We start from the raw sequence: 11822 nt of genomic DNA on the forward strand, positions 1-11822 counted from the left end.
AATACCGACTCTGTGTCAGAACTCACGACGTGAGTTTTGTAAAACTCACGACATGAGCCCCTTGAATGACCCTTCCAGAGCCACTTGACGTGTGACGCATGCTGTGAGTGAATCGGAGCTGACTCACGACGTGAGACCCAAAATTCACCCTATAAATAGGAATCGAGGGCAGCCGGCTTTAGTTGTTCATTTCTATCATTTCTCCTACTTCTACACCCTATTAAGCCCCTCTAAACTACCCCGAAGCCCCGGTAACACCTCCAACACACGACGCAAGTCCCGACGTCCCGAGATTTCCGAGAAATCGACTTCTTTCCAGTCGAAGTTCTGCTCGACTTTCGTCTCACCTTCTTCAATCTCTCAAGTGAGTTCCTACCCCTATAAACTACACTTTCAAATGCTTTATAAATGCTTTTATACGCTTTTAATGGGGGGAATACAAGTAAACACACGGTTATTATCATGTGTAACATAAAGTTCCACAATACTCTTTTTATCAAGTGAATCACATGTGATTCATAACTACTATATGGAAACTTTCGTACCCAAAAAATATCACGATAACATCTTGTCTTTTGAAATTAAATATGTTGTTATATATATAGACGAATCAAACACTTTATTTATACTTTGAGTATATGTGTTCATTTATGTCACTACAAAAGTTATACTTTACATAACAAGTGAGCATTTCTCTAGGGTTTACTATACAAACAAAACAAACTATTGGAAAAACTATAATAGGTATAGTTTACGACAAACATTTTTACATGTTAAAAACTGTTTATCAAATTGTCTTACATACTTTATGTTTCCTTTCAAACGCTGTTAGAATCGTGTTTCAAACAAAGGACTTCTTATACTTAAAACTGTTCTTATCAAAGAAACTGCTTTCAAATCGTTTTACAAACTGACATCAAGTCATCATTTCTTAGTTATTAAACTTTTCAAGGGTTTTACAACATTTCTTTTATACTTTTATATTGTCAAATGCATGCCTATATATGTATAATTATATAAGTAATGTTTAAAGGACTTAGGACGACTAGCTCTCTTTATTTCCTTTTTCCTCGTTGGGATGTGGCCTTCGGGCATCGGTTATTCGTCCTGAGGTTGTATAAATATTAGTTATATATATCATGTATATATATAGACAAAAAAGTTCCATCAATTGGTTCAGTAGCTTTGAGTAGCAAGGGCATACTTCGGTTAGACACGTACAATACTAGTAGATATAATAGGTATAGTTAGGAGATACTACTTAGTATCCCAAATACAAGGAATCATACAAGAGTCAGTTCATTCATGACTCCATACTAATACATTACAGACTATATGAAATACGAACACATTACAAAAGATACAAATACATAGATAGTTTATGAGATATTCATGAAATTTTACATACTACAAGTACTATGTCAAGGAAATACTTTCATATACAAAAACAAATGGACTTTCATACGTAAATCCATTTAATACTAAGATTTGTGAGACATGCAGTTAAAGTGCTGTATTATATACCATAATCTCTTGTAGGGACAGCGTGATACTTGTGTATAGATCTATAGGGGATTGACAATCCCGCACCTAAACTGTTAGCTACAGTTAGACCGGCAAGTCTGGGGTGACAAACGTGATAACGTTCAAACGCCTGAAGAGCGTTATTACAGGCAGTCTGGGTCATTAATATGGTTATAAAACTCACATGGAGTATTAAAAACACGTTGATTTACGGGGTTATTGAATGCCTTAGTGATTTTATACATACAAAAATCTACTGTTTTAGGCATGAAAAACAATATTGCATTTTAGTTGTGGGGATTTTTAAACTACCACCCACTTATGGACAAATATTGGATTTCTAAAAGCAAACATTCAAAACAGTCGGGTCTTGGTAGAAGGCTATTTTTTATACTAGTAGGAAATATGAGATTTTTTAGGTTTTTAAACGTTTACAACTACTTACAAACATGTTCATTGATACAAACTTTCCTTCAAACATTTATATGTCTTTCTTTACAGTTTTACAAATCAAAGTCACATAAATACTTATGAACTCACCAGCTTTATTGCTGATACTCGCTTTCAAAATTATACTATTAATGCAATGGATGATGTTGTTGCTTGTTTACTACTTTGCCTTGTTGTGATACATTACATGACGTCCTTCGCCCCAGAACGTTTCCGTCATTCTTGGTTTTGAGGTGTGACACAATAAAAGGCCTAGGTTTTGACTTTATACCTCAATGTACTTGCAATACTAGAGGAAATCTCGGATCTACTGCCTTCTACTCAATCTATCCTCTTCAAGCTTATAGTTCCTTTCCAAAAGAGCTCCAAAAGTCACTCTCTAAGCTCTCACACACACACATAAGGAGAGGAAATGAGTGAACTAGGGTTTCTCTGGACGATAAGGGCGTTAAGGGAGGCTACTAATGAGGCTTAAGGCCTTTAAATAGGATACAATCCCTAAAAATTAGGGTTTTCCTTTCTAGCGTCTATTCATCGAGTTGAGGCCTTCCAACTCGACAAGTAGACCCTTAATCCCGCGTCCAATATGATCCTTACACTACGAGTTGCAGCTCCCAAACTCGTCGAGTTCTAGTCTAAAAGCCTACAAATTTGAGAAATAAATAATCCCTAATACAAGCATTACAAATCTCCCCCACTTGAACAAGACTTCGTCCTCGAAGTCTGTGGTCACTAACAAATCTGGGTAATGCTCCCGCATCTCATCCTCCACATCCCATGTCCATTCTGAGCCCTTCCGATGCTACCATTGCACCTTCACTAGCTTCACCTCTTTCTTATGAAGAACCTTAGTTTTCATGTCTAAAACTGCAACAGGCCTCTCATTGTAGTTTAGGCTCTCATCCACCTGAATTTCGTCGAAGGAAATAACCGCAGTCTCTTCCGTGACACACTTCCAGAGCTGAGACAAATGAAAGGTGTTGTGAATCTGGCTAAGCTCATCCGGCAGATCCAAACGGTAAGCCACCTTGCTTATCCGGGCAGTAATCTTGAACGGAACAATATATCAGGGCCCTAACTTGCCTCTTTTCTGAAACTGAATGACACCCTTCCATGGTGACACTTTCAGAAAGATAAATTCTCCCACATGGAACTCAAGATCCGAGCGACGCCAGTCAGCATAGCTCTTCTGACGGCTCTACGCAACCCACAGCCCGTCGCACACTTATCGGATAAACTCGGTAGTAATAAGCACCACCTCGGTGCTCCCCATGACTCAGTGCCCAACTTCACCCCAACAAAATGGGGTCCTACATCTCCGACCATACAACATCTCAAACGGGGGTAGGTCGATGTGACAACTCGAAATTTCTATCTTATAACAAACCCTCCATTCAATCAAAGTCAAACTTTCAATTGCTAAACTTTAGCAGTTTTGGAGTCAGTTTGAGTGTTCTAAAGCCTAGTACTGCTAGAGATAGCTGGAGAGTGGATACTCTAGGGTTTAGTGCACAACATTTAAGTTCCAAAACTCCAAGAGTTTGGAGTTTACGGCCCTAACATGGAGTTTACGGCCGTAAACTCCAGGGTATATAAGTGACACTTAGTCATTTATGTCATTTTTAACCATTTTCAAACCCTTAACCCCATTTCTCTCTCAAGTATCATCACTAGATCATCAACATAGTAAGTATTTTCTTCCTTGATTAGTTAATAAACTTCATTATCTAGTGTATGTGTGTGATTTCATCCATGAAATCTCTTCATTTGATAGATAAATCAAGTGTTCTTCATTTCACCAAGAACACCAAGAACACAAACTAGTGTTCTTGAGCCTTAAGCACCCTTTCAAGCATCTACACTGTAAGTACACTTGTCTAAGCTTGATATATGCTTGAATCAACTAGTTTACACTTAGAATTCATCAGGAAATCATAATCAAAAGGGAGTTTACAGCCAAGGAACCTTCTTGGGCCATAAACTCTATATAAGGATCCAAATGAGCCCTAATCACCTCTCAAGCCTTAAGATCAAGTCTACAACACTTCTATCATAAGCTAGGGACCTTAAACTTTGATTTGGTACAAGATACCATGAGTTTATGGTCGTAAACTCATGGGTAAGCGGTCCTTAGGCCGTGAACACTAGTTAGTGGTGCATTGGTGCCACCTTCCCTTCCAAGGGCTTAGGCTTGTGCGTAGAACACTTCATATTGACTTATAAGACCTTAAATAACAACTTGACACTCACTACCATGAGTTTATGGCCGTAAACTCATGAGGAAATAGTCTTTGGGCCGTAAACTCATGTGGTTCATACCATATGGACCATAAACACCCAAGTGAGGCCCTACACCCCTTATATGCAACCCTATCTGGTTTAACACTTTAGTACAAGTGTTTCCTAGTCCCTAAGGTTGTTCCATTATATAATTAGTTGTTATAAACATTAATTGTAAGCATATATGTGTCACTATATGATAAATAGGATCCGTGTATGCTCAAGTCCTCACTTGACACTTAGCATTCTTTACCGATCTTACATTCGCATCACTCACTTCAGGTGAGTTCATACCCCTTAAACTTATCTTTTAAATGATTTTAAATGCTTTTATAGGGGGGAATAGAAGCCGAAAACATGCTAGTTATAAGATCAATCACATGTGATTTATAACTGCGTTTCAATCAAGGATTTCATATACTTCAAACTGTGTTTCAAAACAAACTACTTTTAATTCGTTTTATAAACTGACATCAAGTCATTATTTATTTATTGTTCAAAACTCTTTAAATGTTTTACAAATCCTCTTCTTAACATATATATACTGTCAAAAGCATGTATATATATATATATATATATATATATATATATATATATATATGTATAGTTATATACATAATGTTTAAAGGGCTTAGGACTGCTAGCTCATTTCATTTCCTTTTCCTTGTTTGGATGTGGACTTAGGGTACCAGCCAGTTGTCCGAAGGTCGTCTAAATATTAGATATATATTATGTATACATATGTAGACATAAAAGTTCTATTCAATCAGTTCAGTACCTTTGGGTAGCAAGGGTATACATTAATCAATTCATATACATAACTTACTAGTAAACTATAATAGGTATAGTTTAGGAGAATACTATCATATACAAATACTATAACAGAGAATAATATAATAGAGAATAATAGACAGAGAATACTATAATAGAGAATACTATACAAAGGATACTATACAGAGAATACTATACATAGAATACTATTACTATAACAAGATTAGGAGATAACATAATGTGAGATACTACTTCATGACACATCGACCATTTTGTTATGTCACGTTTTGTAACCAGAATCTCCTGTAGGGAGAGCATGAGTTTGCATATAGATCTATACTGGATTGACTATCCTACACCTTTGATGTTCGCTACAGTGGGACTTGCAAGTGTACAGGTGCCAAATGTCATTTCTTCCGGCGTCTTTCATCGTCGTGTTATAGTCATATTAGTATGGTAACAATCATATCACATTTTGCCTTAATTAAACCATTGGTTTTAAGGTAGTTATTACTTCAGTTATTAATACAAATAATACTGTAGTACACATAGACATTTTCCTATATATTCAAATTGTGATCTTCTCACATAAAGGGTAATATAAAACTACATTTTTGGTAATGATAGTCATACTTGGGAAAAGCTTTCACTTTTACAAAGAGACAAACATACAAAACAGTCGGATCTTGGTAGAAGACTACTTTTTATACTAGTAGAAAATATAGGATATTGTAGGAGTTTTCAAACATATACAAACGTTTACATTGTTCAATTACAAACATTTTCATCAAACTTATACAAACGTTGAAACTAAAGACTTATGAACTCACCAACTTTAATGATGATCTACGCTTTCAAAATAACTTGTATTCTCAGGTCACCAGTAGACAGGTACCGATGATCAGGCTTTGAGAAGACGAAGCATCTTCAAGACTCGTCTTTTATTTTGATTATTCTTTTTGGTGTCTTATTACTATTAAAGAACACACTTGTATGAAATTATACTATTAATGCAATGGATGATGTTGTTGCTTATTTACTACTTTGCATTGTTATGATACTGTACATGATGTCCTCCGCCCCAAAACGTTTCCCCCATTCTTGGTTTTGGGGTGTGACAGATTGGTATCATAACATTGTTTATAGTGAATCGAGTATATCAACCCATAAAAGATATACTAACTATAAATACAATGGGATTAAAATACACTGACGAAGAGTTTATAATTTTATGTACTAAAATACTTAATCAGAAGTACACATAATTACATACCTAAATACTTACTATAGATCAGTGTCATACTAGAACATAACAAAAGTATTACTATTGTTGAACATCACAAGTGAGCTCAGGGATGTGTGGTCAGTCCTGGGAATGACATATCTTGATCAACTATGTTGGTCCGAGAAGTGATTAGCATATGCCGAGAATGGTTGTGATGTATCCACAAGTCTAAGAACTTACCAACACCACTACAAAGAGAACATTAGAACATAACATAAACTTAAAATACTATAGGAGTATTTTGTGTTACTATAATTACTTAATTGAGAACTAAACAGATCTTTATTAGTATGTCAATAGTTATTGAGTGGATACACTACAGTTATATGTAACTATGGTGGCATAGACTTAGAATCTGGATCTTTGCTTTACTTCATGTTCCTTGTTTGGTTGTGGACTTAGGGTTAGGATCACTTATTCGAAGGTCTATCTTGTTTTGCTTACATATGACTGGTATGCACTATGCAAACGTTGGAGTAACTAATAAAGATCATCTTATGATTATTTTAGTTAGTATGCCTATTAATTATTTCTTATACCCCTTTTCTCGCATAGATATCATGGTTGGATTCCATATCCCCGGAGACCCATACTTCCCAAATCAGGGCAATGCTGGATGGCTGGATGATGAGCCAGAAGATGACCACCCAATCCCTTTAGATGATCACCTCGCAGAAGGCTTTTCTGATGGTTCCGACTCCGAACCAGAATTCAAAAACCTACCTCAAGTAGTTCATAACCCAAATCTCAACCCCCGACCTGCATTTCAAGGTCCCACACCCTTGTGGGTGACAAACTTGAATTGCTGGAGTGATGAGCAGGGTTAACCATTACGCTTCAATGGAGACCGAAGCTTTTACAATCTCAGCAAAGGAGGCTCTGCTGACCGGGTCCTGCCCATTATGGTCCATAGGATTGCTCGGAATATTGAGCAAGGTAGAGAAGCTATCGGCCAAATCGTGAAATTGACGCTAACTCAGGCGTTAACACGGTCCAGATTGTCCATCTTGAATAAGAGATGGAAAGGACTAGGAGAGTCAATGAGACTCTACAGCAACAGCTAGCTGCATCCCACGCTGAGGTTATAGAACTTCGAGTGCGTCAGAGAGCTCATGAGCGACATCTTCAGGAAGTAGTACGTCAAATGGCTGATCTGAGGGTTCACCCGAGGAATTCCCGTCGCCAGTAGAAGATGCCGGACTCATCTTTTCTTTTGGTTTAAGGAATAGCCTTTCGTATTGGTGCTCTGGGTAACACTTTTCTGTAAAATATTGATGTCATTCAAGTACTTAAACTAGACTTCTAAGCTGTTAAAGTTTTGCTACTTCAGATATGATGTAAGATCTACTCTTAGGTCCATTTTCCCCCAAACTCATGACATCCTTAATATCAATGATATTGGCAGTTAGCTAATCTTTCGTAGAAATCTTTGTTCAAATACATTCATTCTTGTTATTCTAGAACTCTATGGAACTCTTACTCTTATCTAGTTGTTGAGCTATGGCGATTTAGTTCATGGGACTCATTCATTTACGTCACTATTGAATTCTTATCATTATACTCATCTTTTAAACTTATAGTTGAAAGATGCCTCCCCGGAGGTCAACAAGGCGTAATCCTCCGATTACTCCAACTCAAACACCAACTCCTCCACAATTTGATACGGCAGCTCTTAATGATGCGGTAGATGTGGCTGTTGCTATAGCCATGGCACAATATCACAACAACCAGGGAACTAGTGGAGGTGGAACAGTCGTTCATTCCACGCTAGGTGACGTCGTCGTGCACTCGCGAGAGTGCACTTATATAGACTTCACCAACTGTAAGCCCCGAACCTTCAATGGGATCGGTGGAGTCATTACGCTGTCTCATTGGTTCGAAAAGACGGAATCGATCTTTGAGATCTGTTTCGTAAGCCAGAAATTTGTTCACTTACTTAAACAAAAACCACGAGCACTAGAGGAATCTTTAACTGTAGAAATGGAAAACGGGAAAACGGAAAGTACTAACTGCATATACATATGTTGTACACTAACACTAGATGGTAATTCTTTCCAAATAGACCTCATGCCGGTCTCAATTAAAAGTTTCGACATCATGATCGGCATGGATTGGTTAAGTCATCATCGCGCCGATATCATGTGCTTTGAGAAAGCAGTTCGTCTTAACCTCCCTAACAATGAAACTCTAGTTATCTACAACGACAAATCTAGTACGAACCTTCGCATAATTTTGTGTATCCAAGCTTAGAAGTGCTTGCGAAAGGAATATCATGCATTCCTTGCACACATCGTCGATACGGGTCAAGAAGTGAAGGAAATTCAGAACATTCTAGAAGTACGCGACTTTCCTAACATCTTTCCAGAAGAACTACCGGGATTACCACCGCAATGCCAAGTCGAGTTCAGAATCGACTTAGTGTCAAGGGCTACTCCCGTATTCAAATCTCCATATCGTCTGGCACCGGCAGAGATACAGGAACTTTCCAGTCAGCTTATCGAACTTCTCAAGAAGGGATTTATTAGGCCAAGCTTCTCACTATGAGGAGCATCGGTCTTGTTCGTCAAGAAGAAAGACGAATCGTTTTGTATATGCATTGACTACAGAGAACTCAACAAGCTTACCGTTAAAAATCGTTATCCTCTACCCCACATTGACGACTTATTTTATCAACTTCAAGGAGCAAACTACTTCTCAAAGATAGATATACGATCCGGGTATCACCAGTTACGAGTGTTAGAGGAGGATGTTCCCAAGATAGCCTTCCGAACTCGTCATGGACACTACGAGTTTGTAGTGATGTCGTTCGGATTAACCAATGCACCAGCTGTATTCATGGATCTAATGAATAGGGTGTGTCGTCCTTACTTGGATCAGTTCGTCATTGTCTTCATCGATGACATACTTATCTATTCTCGAAGTAAGGAGGAGCATAGTCAACACCTACGAAGAGTCTTAGAAACATTACGATCAGAGAAGCTCTATGAGAAGTTCTCTAAGTGCGAGTTTTGGATTCGAAAAGTTGAATTCTTGGGCCACGTTGTTAGTGAAAACGGAATTCACGTGGACCCTTCCAAAATCAAGGCCATTGAGAACTGGTCAGCAATGAAGACACCTACAAAAATTCATCAATTTCTAGGTCTCGTTGGCTACTATCGCAGGCTCATACAGAACTTTTCTAGCATCGCTAAGCCGGTTACTATATTGACCCAGAAGGGCGCGGCCTTTGACTGGGAAGAGAAACAAGAGAAGGCATTCCAAACGCTGAAGCGAGCCTTATGCACCGTGCCAATACTATCCTTCCTAGAAGGAATAGAAGACTTCATAGTCTATTGCGATGCATCCAACCAAGGGCTCAGATGTGTTCTGATGCAACGAGGTAAGGTCATCGCCTATGCCTCAAGACAGCTTAAGACACACGAGGTCAACTACACCACGTATGATCTTGAGTTAGGAGCAGTTGTGTTTGCTCTAAAGTCTTGAGACACTATCTGTATAGTACGAAAAGAACTATCTTTATAGACCACAAAAGCCTTCAACACATCTTTGATCAGAAGGAGCTCAACATGAGACAACGACGGTGGGACGAGCTATTCAATGACTACGAATGCGAAATTCGTTATCATCCCGACAAGGCTAATGTAGTAGCTGACGCCCTAAGTCGGAAAGAATACTCTAGTCGTAGAGTCAAATAATTAACTAAGACTATCCATTCACACTTGTCCACACAAATTAAGGAGGCTCAGCTCGACGCTTTGAAACCTGAAAATGTGGCAAATGAATCATGAGCGGCATGGATAAGAACTTGGAAGTCAAGGGTGGCGGAGCCTTATATCTCATGGACCGGATCTGGACACTGAAACACGGTGGCTTCAGAGATGTGGTCTTAACCGAGGCGCACAACACTCGGTATTCCGTTCACCCAGGTTCAAATAAGATGTATCTGGATCTTAAAAAGTTATACTGATGGCCTAACATGAAAGCAGAGATTGCTACCTTCGTGAGTAAATGCCTTACTTGTGCAAAGGTTAAGGTCGAATACCAGAAACCATCACGTTTACTTCAGCAACCGAAGATACCAAAATGGAAATGGGAGCGGATTACTATGGACTTCATAACCAAGTTACCCAAGACAACGGGCGGACTTGATACCATTTGGGTCATCGTCGACAAATTGACCAAATCCGCGCATTTCCTACCATTCAAGGAGACTAACAAGATGGAGAAACTAACAAGAACATACATTAGGGAGATCATATGACTGCATGGTGTTCCCATATCCATTATCTCTGACAGAGATAGTAGATTCACTTCGAGGTTCTGGGAGTCGCTACAGAGTTCCCTTGGAACGAGGCTGGACATGAGTACAGCCTACCATCCATACACCGACGGAAAAAGCGAGAGGACTATCCAAAACTTAGAAGATATGTTGTGAGCCTGTGTGATCGACTTTGGGAAGGCATGGGATACTCATTTACCCCTTGTCAAATTTTCCTACAACAATAGTTACCACACGAGCATAAAGGCTGCTCCATTTGAAGCTCTCTATGACCCAACGTGCAGATCTCCTCTGTGCTAGGCTGAGGTGGGTGACACCCAGTTAGCTAAAGGACAAGTTCCTGACAACACTCTCACAGGTCCGGAAATCATACGGGAAACGACAGAGAAGATCATTCAGATTCGTGAATGATTGAAAGCCTCTAGAGACTATCAGAAAAGCTACGCAAACAAACGAAGGAAACCTTTGGAATTCCAGGTGGGAGACTAAGTCCTTTTGAAAGTCTCACCCTAGAAGGGCTTGATATGCTTCAGAAAGCGTGGAAAGCTAAATCCAAGATACGTAGGGCCTTTCGAGATTCTTGCTAGAGTCGGCCCTGTAGCTTACAAACTCAATCTACCGAGTGAACTCAGTAACGTACATCCTACTTTCCACGTTTCGAACTTGAAAAAGTGTCTGTCTGATGAGACTCTTGTAATCCCACACGACGAGATCGAGATCCACGAGAGCCACAACTTCGTGGAAAAACCTGTAGAGATCATGGACCGAGAGGTCATGTAAATGAAACAAAGCCATATCCCGATAGTGAAGGTTCGCTGGAATGCCAAGTGAGGACCTGAGTTCACATGGGAGCGCGAGGATCAAATGAGAATGAAATATCCTCATCTTTTGACTTAGTTATTTGTAACTACTTATTTGCTTAAAATCTAATTTTGGCACAAAATTCCCTCTAACGGGGGGATGATGTGACAACTCGAAATTTCTATCTTATAACAAACGATGCATTCAATCAAAGTCAAACTTTCAATTGTTAAACTTGAGCAGTTTTGGAGTCAGTTTGAGTGTTCTAAAGCCTATTATTGCAAGAGATAGCTGGAGATAGGATACTCTAGGGTTTATTGCACAACATTTAAGTTCCAAAACTCCAAGAGTTTGGAGTTTAAGACCCTAACATGGAGTTTACGGCTGTAAACTCCAGGGTATTTAAGTGACACTTAGTCAATTATGTCATTT

This window comes from Lactuca serriola, chromosome 7 (assembly GCF_051521515.1).
Source record: "Lactuca serriola cultivar US96UC23 chromosome 7, Lser_US96UC23_V15, whole genome shotgun sequence".
NCBI lineage: Eukaryota > Viridiplantae > Streptophyta > Magnoliopsida > Asterales > Asteraceae > Lactuca > Lactuca serriola.